A 13,560-nucleotide genomic window follows, 5' to 3' on the forward strand; every position below is an offset into this window, starting at 1 on the left:
TCCAATTAGTCTCTCCAATGTACAGGAGGCACAGTGGGAACTCTGGATGCAGAAGATAAGGTTAGAAGGAGTGTACATGAACCTCTGTAACATCTGCAGGGACTGTTGGGGTCTCTGCATGGAGGTGAGGGAGGAGGTTATAGTGACAGATGTTCCATCTCCTGCCGTTACAGGGCAAAGTACCTAGGAAGGGGGCATTTTGGATGGGAAGGGATGTGAACCAAGGAGTTGTGGAGGAAGCGGTCTCTACAGAAGGCAGAGAGGAGTGGAGATGGGAAAATGGGGCTCTATAGACCTGCGCTGATTTAGTAGTTGCAGGCTAATTTTGAGTTTTGGCTGCAGTTGATTTTAAGATAGAGAGTGAACTGGGAATTTCCCACATATGAGACTTGGTCATGAGTGAAATGCCAAACAGGAGCTCAAAGACTGGAAAGTTAAAAGATAAATTGCCTTTAAATTTGAGAACAGATATATATATTCTGCAGATGTGAATTGGAAACTAGACACTGGGGTCTTATTAAAACACTTTCCAGGAAATTGTAACACATTAAACATTGGAATGCCTTATCCTTTTGATGTCTGCAGTGTCTAGGCTTCCTAGAGTTCACACTTAGAATAATCTTCAATGCAATTGGCAGCTCTGATGGGCAACCCCTGCGTAGAGGACGGACCCACAGGTCAAGACTTGAACATCCTGTCCATTGGCAGCACAAAGCCAAACATCAGAGGTCAGCATGCTAAGTGTCAGAGGTCAACGTGGAAGAGCTGGAGTGGAAGGGAGGCTTGTGGCTAGTTTGCAAATTAAAAATAAAGCCATCAGCATTCAGCAGGGGCTGTTGAGATGGGAACACGAGTGTGTCGGTATCCCAGGGCACTGCATTGTGCTTGATGTTGTTTGTATAGCAGTATTGATGCATCACTCGAGAAGTAAACTAGAGACTGGCAGTCTGGGGATGGAGCCTTTGACACAATGGGAGTTTGAAGTGTAAGTTATTTAGACCTTACTTGCGAGATACAGCGCGGCAACTGGCCCTTCAGCACACCGAGTCCGAGCCAACCAGCAGCTACCCGGTACACGAGCACTATCCTACACACTGGGGACAATTTTACCAATGCCAATTAACCTACAAACCTGCATGTTTTTGAAGTGCAGGGGGAAGCCAGAGGACCCGGAGAAAACCCACGCGGTCACGGGAAGAACGTAAAAACTCCATACGGACTGCATCCCTAGTCAGGATCGATCTCGGGTCTCTGGTGTTGTAAGACAACAATTCTACCACTAGGCCGCCCGATAATTGCTGAAAGGATTAGACGGAAGTCCAGAGGCTAAATATTCGCCTCATGGAGTGGGGTCTGGAGTTCGCTGATGTGTGAATCAGCCGTGGAAGCTTAAAATTCTCACTACACTTAAACCAAGACTTGGATGACCAGCAGGATCACGGGCCAAGAGTGGAAAGTCAACTCCCGTCTGTTCTTGATGAGCACAGACATTGTGGGCTGAGAGCTTCCGTCAGCATGATACATTTCCACAAAAGCTCTTCTTTTTGTTGCTTTGTAATTGTGTTGATCCTGGTGCGATTCCTTCCAGCTCATTGCTCATGAAGGAAGGGGAAGAGAAGGAATATCAAATGATGGAGGTGTGAACAATTCTGTGGGACATATATAGGGTACGGTTAGCCCAGGGTAGGGGTGTCTAAATCTGAGGACACAGGTTTAAAGGGAGGTGGTTTAAAGGAGATATAAGTGGTAACCCTTTCATTCAATGAGTAGCTGTATCTGGAACAAGCGGCCAGAAGAAGGGTTGGATGCAGGAACAGTAACAAGAGGCATCTGGACATGTAGCTGAATGAGCAGAGCACAGAGGGATATGGAATTAATGAAGGCAACTTGGATTAGTGTGGACAGGCAAGATGGTCAGTATTAACATGATGGGCTGGGGAGCCAGTGTTCATGTGACAGATAAAGTTTAATGTATGAAGCTTTTTTTCCCATGAAAATGTATAGAAAATGTATAGAAAATAAGGGGTAGGACCAGAAAAGTTTTCGAACATCTTCTTATCTTTCGAACATGAACGATATTATTTGTATTATTTGAGTTACTTATTTGTTTGTTTTCTTTTGTGTTTTATTTTCTTTTTTTTTATTGCTTACAAGTTTATTTGTGTTTGTATTTTTTTTAACATGTTCAATAAATTAATAAAAGTTAAAAAAAAAAAGCTGCCTGTTATAGCAGTGACTGTGGATTCAAACAGGTTAACAGCTTGTTTGTGGCCTCATCTCACTGACATGTTCACTATTCCGATGGAAAATGTAATGTTACCCTGATATCCAGTCCAAAAAAGCGACATTATTAACATCTCTGGAGAAATACTTTAATGCTTTGAGATATTTGAAAGCAGTGAATCAAATTTCTTCTGGGAGAAAATTCTAGTGCCAAACTAAGACCTGACGTTTTGTTCACCTTTTTCTCAGGTTCCCCCCTCAACCTCCGCTGCTCCAAGTGGAAGCCCAGCCCTTAGGGTCCGTCCTCACAACAGAAAAGTCCCATCCCACTCAACATCTTGGAGCCTCTTCTCCAGGGCAATCATGTTCTTCCTTTAGAGTGGTGACCAGAACTGCACACGAAAGGCCAATGAAACTTTTGTAAAATTGTGCCACATCCTTCTCACTCTCACAGCAGAGCAGAGAGGATGTGGTAATTCCTGCTATAACTAAAATAGTACAAGAAATTGAGTTATGAATGTGTATCATTTGTCAATGACGACCCCAGAATTAATTTAGTTGTGGAGATACTGAGTCTCCACAACACTTCAGCCCACTGAGTCCACAACAACCAATAATCCCCATACACTATCCTACACACTATTTACAATCAAGTGTCAAGAGTGTTTTATTGTCATATGTCCCAGATAGAACAATGAAATTCTTACTCGCTGCTGCACAATAAAATATGTAAACATAGTACATAACGGGGAAAAAAAAGTTCAGTGTGTATATATACATGTACACACATACTCAACAAATAGTGCAATAATAATAATAGTCTATAGTAGTTCAGAGCATATTTGTTGTCATGTTTAATAACCTGATGGCTGAAGGGAAGAAGCTGCTCCTTGAACCTGGATGTTACACTTTTCAGTCTCCTGTATCCTTTTCCCGATTGCTACGGTGAAATGAGTGTGTGGCCAGGATGGTGTGGGTCTCTGATGATGTTGGCTGCCTTTTTGAGGCAGCGACATTGATAAATCCCTTCGATGGTGGGGTGGTCAGAGTCGATGATGGACTGGGCAGTGGTCACAGCTTTTTGCATTCCTTACCAAATCCAATTATTCTCCAATCATTTACGTCTTTGGGACGTAGGAGGAAGCTGTGCATCCAGGGAAAGCCCATGCGGTCACGGGCGAATGTACAAACTCCATACAAAACAAGCACACGTGGTCAGGATCAAACCCAAGACCATGGTGCTGTCAGGCAGTGACTCTACCTCTGCGCCACCATGGTGCCCAAATGACCAAAGCAAAAAAAAAAAGAACCAAAACAAATTAGATCACATAGAACATAGAAAAGTGCGTCGCGGGAACTGACCCTTCAATCCACAATGTCGGTGCTGAACATGATGCCCAGACCAACTCTTATCTCACTAATTACAGACCCCATATCCATATCCTACCAATTTCCTGCATATTCATGTGCCTATCCAAAAGTCTCCTAAATGCCACCATTATATCTACTGTACCTCCACCACAACTCCTGACAGCACGTACCAGGCACCCACTGCCCACTGTGTAAGAAAAAAACTTGAACCGCGCACCTCCTTTAAAAGTTTTCCCCACTCACTTTAAAGCTACGCCCTCTTGCAGTTGTTAGTTCCATCCTGGGAGAAAAGCTCTGACTGTCTACCCTGTCTATGCCTCTCATAATGTTGTATACTTCGATCACGTTTCCCCCTCAGCCTCTGGTGTTCCAGGGAAACAATCTAAATTTATCCAAGCTCTCCCGGAAGCGAGTACTCCCTAATCCAGATATTATGTTGGTAAAATAAAATACTGAAGTAACTCCGTGCGACAGACAACATCTCTGGAAAACGTGGAGAGGTGACGTTTCAGGTCAGGACTGAAATTCTTTAGAGACAGAATCCTGACCTGAAAAGTCAATCATCCATGTTCTCCAGAGATGCTGCTTGACCTGCTGAGTTACTCCAGCACTTTGTATCTTTTTTTTTTAATGATAATCGGAATCTGCAGTCCCTTTTATCTCCTCATCATCCTGGTAAACCTCCTCTGCACCCTTTCCAAAGCCTCTATATTCGTCCTGTAATGGGGAGGGCAGAACTGCATGCAATACTCCAAATGCAGCCTAACCAAAGTGGCATCATAACTTTCTGACTCATAAGGCCCTGTCCCACTCTACGAGTTTACCCAAGAGCTCTCCCGAGTTTAAAAAAAAATCAAACTCGTGGTAAGTACGTAGAATGTACGTAGCGGGTACGTCGGATCTCAGGACGTCTATTAGCGGCTCGTAACACTAACGGCAGGTACTCGGGAAACGCGGTAAGCAGGTGAAGTTTTTTCAACATGTTGAAAAATGTCCACGAGAGCCCCGAGTATCTACGAGCGGCTATTACTGTAATTCTCCAAGTTTGAATCAGGGAAAACGCGGGAGAACTTGAATTTTCTCGTACAGTGGGACAGGCCCTTTATGCTCAATGCTCTGACCAATGTAGGCATGAATATCTCTCTATCCGCTTGTGTTACTATTTTCAGGGAGTTGTAAACTTCGACCCCAAGATCCTGCTGTACATAAACTCAGGTTTTACGAGTTTGGCAATAAATGGATTTAGTTTTAAGTTATGTAATTTGTTGCTTTAGTGAGAGTATGAGCCTTTTGAACATTTAGCAAATTGTGTTCTTATTATCGATTACTAGGATTTAGCTAGGGGGAAATACTGGATCTGAGGGTTTCAGCTACAAGAAGTTGGATGAACTTGGATATTTTTCTTTGGAATGGCAGAGCTTGAGGTGAGACTTGATAAAAAAATGTAAAATTATGAGAGGCAGAGATAGGGCAGACAGTCAGAACCTTTTTCCCAGGGTGAAAATGTCCACCGCTAGAGAGCATAACGGCAAGGTGAGAGAGGGAAGGTTTAATGGGAATATGTGGGAATAACACAGACTAGTGGGGCATAGAACGCACTGCCAGGGGTTGTGGTGGAGGCAAATATGAGAGTGGCGTTTAAGAGGATTTTGGATAGGCACATGGAAGTGCAAGGAATAAAGAGATCTGGATCATGTACAGGCCGATGAGATCAGTTTAACGGCATCATGTTCGGCACAAACATTGTGGGCCGGAGAACCGGCACCTGTGCTGTACTGTTCTATGTCCTCCCTGGAAGTAAAGTAGAATTCACAGGTTTACAATTATCATCTCTTTCTGCTGCTCAGAGGAAAAATGCGTCCACATCTGGCTTTGAAAGGAGCATTGAGAAGAACATCCATGTGTTCCAGCGGTTAAACATAGTCTTGTGCTGCTGATACATTTTACAATTTCCTTTTCCTGAATATTTTAACATGACACAGATATGGCCGCGATGGCTGGACTCGGATAATCGCCCATCCCCATCACTCGAAGCACGTGTACCAGGAAACACCAGGGGACGGCGAGAGCTGTAAATGAGGCTGATTGTCTCAGAGGTACCACTGAGCTGACTTTAATGGAAAATATCAGTGTTGTTATTAATCCTGCTTTCCTGTGTTTAACAGCCACTGCTGGGATTGGAGGGAGCTCCTTAGATTTCTGTTTGCTGCAGCTACTGGAGTTAGTTCAACTTATTTCCTTGCTTAGTTTAGTTTAGTTTAGTTTAGTTTAGTTTAGTTTAGTTTAGTTTAGTTTAGAGATACAGCGCAGAAACAGGCCCACCGGGTCCGTGCCGACCAGCACATTAACACTATCCTACACACACTAGGGACAATTTTCATTTTATACCAAGCCAATTAACCTACATACCTGGTACATAAATGAATGAATGAATCTCTTTATTGTCATTGCACATGGTACAACGAAATTTAAAAGTCAATCCCACGGTGTGATTCACAAGAGCAATTTTAAATATATAAGATAAGGTAAAAATACATACATATTAAAAAAAAAAAAAATTACAGATAAATAACAATAGCAGCTGAGGTAGAGCCACATAAAAAAGCTGGGGAAACTCAGCGGGTGCAGCTGCATCTATGGAGCGAAGGAAATAGGCAACGGTTCGGGCCAAAACCCTTCTTCAGACTGATGGGGGGTGGAGGGGTCGGGGAGAACAATGGAAAAAGGAGGAGGAGCCCGAAGGCTGGGGGATGGGAGGAGACAGCAGGAGGGCTGAGGAAGGGGAGGAGACAGCAAGGACTAACAAAATTGGGAGAATTCAATGTTCATGCCCCCAGGATGCAGACTCCCCAAGCGGAATATGAGGTGCTGTTCCTCCAATTTACGGTGTTGCTCACTCTGGCCATGGAGGAGACCCAGGACAGAGAGGTCGGATACGGAGTGGGAGGGGGATTTGAAGTGCTTACTCCTCCTAGTAGTACTGAAGTGCTTACTCCTCCTAGGAGAAGTACTGTCTCCTTCCCTTCCTCAGCCCACCCATCCCCCAGCCTTCGGGCTCCTCCTCCTTTTTCCTTTCTTCTCCCCGCCCCCCCACCCCCAATCAAGTCATCAAGCAGAAGGGAGCCATTCAACTCATCGAGTCTCTGCAGGCTCGCTGTCGTTCCAGGTGCAACAGAGGTTCACTTGCATCTCCTCCAACCTCATCTACTGCATCCGCTGCTCTAGATGTCAGCTGATCTACATCGGTGAGACCAAGCGTAGGCTTGGCGATCGTTTCGCCGAACACCCCCGCTCGGTCTGCATTAACCAACCCGATCTCCCTGTGGCTCAGCACTTCAACTCCCCCTCCCATTCCGAACCTGACCTTTCTGTCCTGGGCCTCCTCCATGGCCAGAATGTGCACCACCGGAAATTGGAGGATCAGCACCTCATATTTTGCTTGGGCAGTTTGCACCCTAGCGGCATGAACATTGACTTCTCCAATTTCCTGTCGCTCTTGCTGTCTCCTCCCCTTCTCAGCTCTCCCTCAGCCCTCTGGCTCCTCCTCTTCCTTTCTCCTTTCTTCCCCCCCTCCCCACCCTACATCAGTCTGAAGAAGGGTTTTGGCCCGAAACGTTGCCTATTTCCTTCGCTCCATAGATGCTGCTGCACCCGCTGAGTTTCTCCAGCACTTTTGTCTACCTTCGCTGCAGAACAATGCAGGCCGTCCCATTCTCTGCAGGATTTGAACTGTAAATAGTCACAGGAGATAAATCAGGAATATGTGAATGCGACTCTCTCCTCTCACAACATGCTACATTTGGAAAATACTGCAATTCTTAGGGTGAGAGGAGAACAATTAAGATGAGAGGGGAAAGATTTAATAGGAACCTGGGGGGGCAATCTGGGGGGAAAACGTAACAAGCTAGTGGAGGAGGTAGTTGAGGCAGCTACGATAACAACATATAAAAGGCTTCTGGACAGGTGTTTGGATAGGAAAGGTTTCGAGGAATATGGACGAAATGGGGGCACATGGGACTAGTGTAGATGAGGAACTACACTGGTACCAGTCTTGGATGAGTTGGGCAAGTTGGGCCGAAGGGTCTGTTTCTGTGCTGTATGACTCTTTGAGTCTATATCTGAGAGTAGAAAGTTAAATGACAATGCTAAAGTTGGACATGCCAAAAATTGAAATCATATCAGAAATCATCTTTTCCTTGTTTACACAGAAGATGCCAAGTGGAACAGGAAATGCCTGGAACATGAAGAGCTTCGAGCAGCCAGATAACATGTGCCTCACTTCCAGTAAAAAACACAGAATGTCCCCAAATCTGGTGGAAAATAACGTACTTCTCAACACCAGGACATGTTTAATGGCATTTCTATTTTAGAACCCTGGTATTTATTCATTTAACAAATACATTTTGTGCACACCACAGACCAATTGTGCTGAGATCCAATTTTTTTGTTATTTGTTTATTTTACAATAATAGGACTGACTGAGATAATTCTTAAAATGGATGCTCTTGTCAAGGAAGGAGTTTGACTACATAATTGTCATTGAACTTCATTTTGCCCCTGAGCTAAGCATTGATCGCGTATCTGCACTGCTGCTGAAACTGCCCCCTTCCAGCTCGGTAACATCAGCCCTTCTCTCTTCTTTAATTGTTTGCTGCGCCCACATCCTGACTCGCAGTGGCTTGTGCAGAAGCACACCTTGTGGCGCGGTGCTGGATATGGTAGATCTGCTGCCTCACAGCGCTAGAGACTCGGCCTCAATCCTGACCTCGGGCGCTGCCTGCGTGGAGTTTGCACGTACTCACTGAGGGAGAATGGGTGCTCCGGTTTTCTTCCAGATCCCCAAAACATGCAGGTTTGTAGGATAATTTGCCTCTGTATACAGCCGGTAGTGTGCAGGGAATGGATGTGGAAGTGGGATAACCACTAGGACTAGTGTGAAGAGTTGACCAATAGCCAGCGTGGTCTCGGTAGGCAGAAGCTGTCCTGCTGTCACAATAAACTAAACTTCAGTCCATCTGAACATCAAACATTATCCAATCTCAGCATTTAAATGGATGGCTGCACATTTTGTTTCTCCATCACATTCTACGTTCTGGCTCACACACACTCAAATTGTTTAATTTCCCTTGAAACCTTGTTTCAAACCTCCAGTTCAGAATCCTCATGACTGACATGCATGAGGAAAGCTGTGGATGACGTCAGGTGCCTGTACATCCCTGGGCCAGGGGCCAAAACCCTTCTTTCTGGTCCCTTGATCTCCTTCCTATCAATGAAGTCCTGCTGAATCAGAGTTGATAGCCATTTCAGTGTCTGTGAACTGTCCATCCACCCTGAATTTGGATCTGACACGTCCTGGTTGATGGGATGATGCTCTCTGCTCCTGCACGTGGCCGCAGACTGCTCTGCCATCCAATTGGAAGCCACGCACCTTCATTGAGTTGAGTTCACTTGCCATTAAAGGTCACAGCATTGGACGGCAAAGTCACGTGGTACAGAAATCAGGACACAGGTCCATGTTCACCCTCTTCACACCAGCCTCAAACGTCTGGTTTCACTGCGGACCTTTCTACAAATACTTAAGGGCCTGTCCAACTTGGCTGCCTTTCGCGTGCCATTTACGAGACCTGCTAGCGTGTGGGTAGCATGTGGGCAGCGCCTGGGTAGCGTGTGGGTAGCATGTGGCCAGCGCTAGGGTAGCATGTGGGCAGCGTGGGGATGGGTGCATGGAGTGGCGTGGAGGAGTGTGGAGTGGTGTGGAGGAGGGTGGACTTCATCCTGCATTAAATATTTGCACGCCACCGGCCTGTCGCGTAACTGCCGGCCAAAGTGGGACAAGCCCAGGACCCTGGCGCGACGCAACATCTCACCTCTAACGGCAGCAGAAGCAGGCAAACAAACTCAGCCTGGGGCTCACGGCCGTTGCGGTCCGGATCCGCCCCCACTCCTACTCCCAGAGCGGGGCCAAGAAAATTGAAGGTAGACACAAAATGCAGGAGTAACTCAGCGGGACCGGCAGCATCTCTGGAGAGAAGGAATGGATGATGTTTCGGGTCAAGCCGCTTCTTCCAGACTGAAGAAACATCATCCATTCCTTCTCTCCAGAGATGCTGCCAGTCCCGCTGAGTTACTCCAGCGTTTTATGTCCATCTTGCAATGACGTCACGTGCTCCAGATGGCGGCGCTGACGCACGATGACACTCGCGACTCTCGCGGGACCGTCGCGTAAATGACGGCCCAAGTGGGACAGGCCCTTTAGATTCCATGTATCCACACACACTCTGTTCATCAGAAGAATGTAGTAGAATGAGGCCTCTCGGCTCTCAAACCTGCTGATCTGCCTCAAGCCTCATCGCCTCTTCTGTGTCATTTCTCATTGTCCGTAACTCCCCGATCTCCCTCTTTATATGCCTCCGATAATCTTGTTTTTTAACGTGAGGAGAACAGAAGCCTGATCGTCAGAGCATTGTCTTTATTTGGACACAGCATTCAACTGGCCTGAAACCGAAAGAGATAATATTCTCCTGTTCCAACGTCATTGGGTGTGTTGAAAGATGCTTTAATCTCGGTCTCCTGGGCTCCAATCTTCCTGCGTTTATTTTTGATGTGGTGAAGATGAGGAGGAGCTGGTGGTGTGCAGTGAAATAGAAGTTGCTTTGTCTACTGTCAAACTTCCAATTAAACAAATTTAATCTGAGCACTGAAGTATTGCCAAAATACATAGACACATTAACATTCAAATGCTTAATAACAGAGGGATTATAGTTTGGGATTATTCCAAAGATTTTAATTCGATTTCTGTTTCTGGGTACCTTCTGCGGACACTCCCATATTCCTGTGAATGGAAACTTGGCTTTGAGCACTTTGTATCTACTGCAATATCACTGCTGGTTGAACAATGGGCCTCTGTTTATTTGGCAATGTACTGAAAGCAAACCAGTCTAACCCTGCTCCAAATAACTTCAAACTGGTGGAAAACATCATCGCGCTAGACCAAGTAGATCAGCTCATACATTTAGTACATACTGACTCCAAAAGCAAGATTATTGCGAATGAAGGTAGCAGGTAAGCATTACCAATATTTTTTACTTCATTTGATCCATCGTTAGACAATCTCTGAAGCATACTGTTATTTCCCATAATCTTTAAGTTTTTAGTTTAGTTTTAGAGATATAGCGTGGAAACAGGCCCTTTGGCCCACCGGGACCACGCCAACCCGTGATCCCCGCATATACACACGCTAGGGACAATTTTTACATTTACCAAGCCAATACAAACCTGTACGTCTTTGTATTGTGGGTGGAAACCAAATATCTCAGACAAAACCCACGCAGGTCACGGGGAGAATGAACAAACTCTGTACAGACACGTCAGACAGCACCCGTAGTCATGATCGAACCCGGGTCTCCGGCGCTGCAAGCGCTGTACTTCCTGAGAAGATTACGGAGAGTTGTTTTGTCAAGGAGGAATCTCTCTAACTTCTACAGGTTGCATGGTGGCTTGGTTCGGCAATTTGAGCGCCCTGGAGAGGAAGAGACTACAAAAAGTAGTAAACACTGCCCAGTCCATCACCGGCTCTGACCTTCCTTCCACCAAGGGGATTTATCACAGTCGCTGCCTCAAAAAGGCTGGCAGTATCATCAAAGACCCACACCATCCTGGCCACACACTCATCTCCCTGCTACCTTCAGGTAGAAGGTACAGGAGCCTGAAGACTGCAATTACCAGGTTCAGGAATAGCTACTTCCCCACAGCCATCAGGCTATTAAACCTGGCTCGGACAAAACTCTGAACATTAATAACCCATTATCTGTTATTTGCACTTTATCAGTTTATTTATTCATGTGTTTTGTAGTCAATGTCTACTATGTTCTGTTGTGCTGAAGCAAAGCAAGAATTTCATTGTCCTATCAGGGACACATGACAATAAACTCACTTGAACTCACTTGAACTTGAACTTGAAAGGTAGCAACACTACCTACCGCTGCGCCACCGTGCCGCCGTCAAGATGTAAGTTACACATGTAAAACTTTACCCAGTACACAAATCACAGAATCCATACAATGTCAAGTTTGTGTTGCAATAGTGTAATGCCAAAATTTAACATACCTAAGGTAGCAATCTAGTTCTATGTCTCCATTTCCTTCAGTTAGCCAAGGTGAGACATAGATTAAAAAGCCATCATCAATGAATGAAACTGGCATTCAGAATAGGCGTTGAATCAACAGACTACAACATTGGTAACTATACTTCAGCTGGGTTGTGTCTTTTAACACTGGTTACCCAGAGCAAAGGATTGGCCCTTGGCACCTTAGGAATCCCAACGCAAAATATCCGAAATGGAAACATGGTAATCCATGCAGACTTCCCTAGTGAGATAATCAGCAAGAATTGGTGGTGGGTGCATGGAACAAGCTGCCAGAGGAGGTGGTTGAGACTGGGACTATCCCAACGTTTAAGAAACAGTTAGACAGGTACACGGATAGGACAAGTTTAGAGGGATATGGACCAAGCACAGGCAGGTGGGACTAGTGCAGTTGGTCTACATTGGTGAGACCAAGCGCAGGCTCGGCGATCGTGTCGCTGAACACCTCCGCTCAGTCCGTCTTAACCAACCTGATCGCCCAGTTGCTCAGCACTTCAACTCCCCCTCCCATTCCCAATCTGACCTTTCGGTCCTGGGCCTCCTCCATTGCCAGAGTGAGGCCCAGCGCAAATTGGAGGAACAGCATCTCGTATTCCGCTTGGTTAGCTTTTACACCCCAGCGTTATGAACATTGACTTCTCTAATTTTAGATAGCTCTTGCTTTCTCCCTCCTTCCCCTCCCCCTTCCCAGTTCTCCCACAAGTCCTACTGTCTCTGCCTACTTCCTTTCCGCCCCCCCGGACATCAGTCTGAAGAAGGGTCTCGACCCGAAAAGTCACTAATTCCCCCTCTCTCCATAGATGCTGCCTCACCTGCTGAGTTTCTCCAGCATTTTTTGTCTAGCTGGTAGGACATGTTGGCCGGTGTGGGCAAGTTGGGCCGAAGGGCCTATTTCCATATGGTATCACTCTATGACACTATAATTTATATGGAATGATCTGAGCAGCTATTATTTTAAGTATTGAGAAGGTATTGCAGTAATGTGGATTTAAAGTATTCCTAATACACATTGAATGCCGTTCATTTCATTGCCATTTTAACTTGGTTAAGAAACCGTTAAGCATCCACTTTTATATTAAAAAAAACATGTGCTTCTTTTATGATGTACTCACCACTGAGAAATGAATTGCGGAATGGCTTTAATCAGAAAATCCACTGGCATGCAAAACCTACTGATTTCAAATCTCTCAGGCAATTAATTCATAAAAGTAGTAGCAGTAAAGTTTGTTTTTAAATAATTACCTATATTGTACTTGGCTTTCACATAAATATTTTATGGGTGACAGACCCATTTTTAGATTTTGTTCTATAAATTGACAAAGTGTTTCACAGTCACGGCCAAGTCATGAACCAGATCCAGAGCTGTTTTGTTTATTGGAGGCTGACTGTTCCACTGTTGACAGGTAATGGTTTTAATTTTCTCAATATACTTTTGTTTAGTTTTATATTGATGTGTTCCTGTTTAGTTCTCCCACCAACTCAGGGTCTCCCCGGGATGAGAATTTAGATGCGCAGCCATTCCTTTGACAGCTAGCCCTGTAAGAGAGGTAGAACAAAGGAACAGTAGATGCCAGTTTACAAAAAAAAACACACAAAGTGCTGGAGTAACCCAGCGGGTCAGGCAGCATCTCTGGAGAACATGGATAGGTGACATTTTGGGTTATGTCCAATCTTCAGACCGATTGGGGGGGGGGGGGGGGGGGGGGGGGGGGGGGGGGGGGGGAAGAGAGATGAGGGGCAAGAAAACTCATGGCAATAGGTGAATGGGCAAGGGGGGTGGGGAGGGGGAGGGGAGGGGGGGGGGGGGGGTTTGACAGGCAGAT

General features: G+C 45.5%; 1 long non-coding RNA gene across 1 annotated transcript; it reads left to right on the top strand.

Moving 5' to 3' along the window:
• The first annotated feature begins 209 nt into the window (after positions 1-209).
• LOC129710037 (uncharacterized) lies at positions 210-9,199 on the top strand. The gene is made up of 3 exons (XR_008725629.1): positions 210-985; positions 5,577-5,690; positions 7,803-9,199. It is a non-coding gene; the product is annotated as an uncharacterized LOC129710037 (long non-coding RNA).
• The last annotated feature ends 4,361 nt before the right edge of the window (positions 9,200-13,560 follow it).

Source organism: Leucoraja erinacea, chromosome 27 (genome assembly GCF_028641065.1).
Source record: "Leucoraja erinacea ecotype New England chromosome 27, Leri_hhj_1, whole genome shotgun sequence".
Taxonomy (NCBI): Eukaryota; Metazoa; Chordata; class Chondrichthyes; order Rajiformes; family Rajidae; genus Leucoraja; species Leucoraja erinaceus.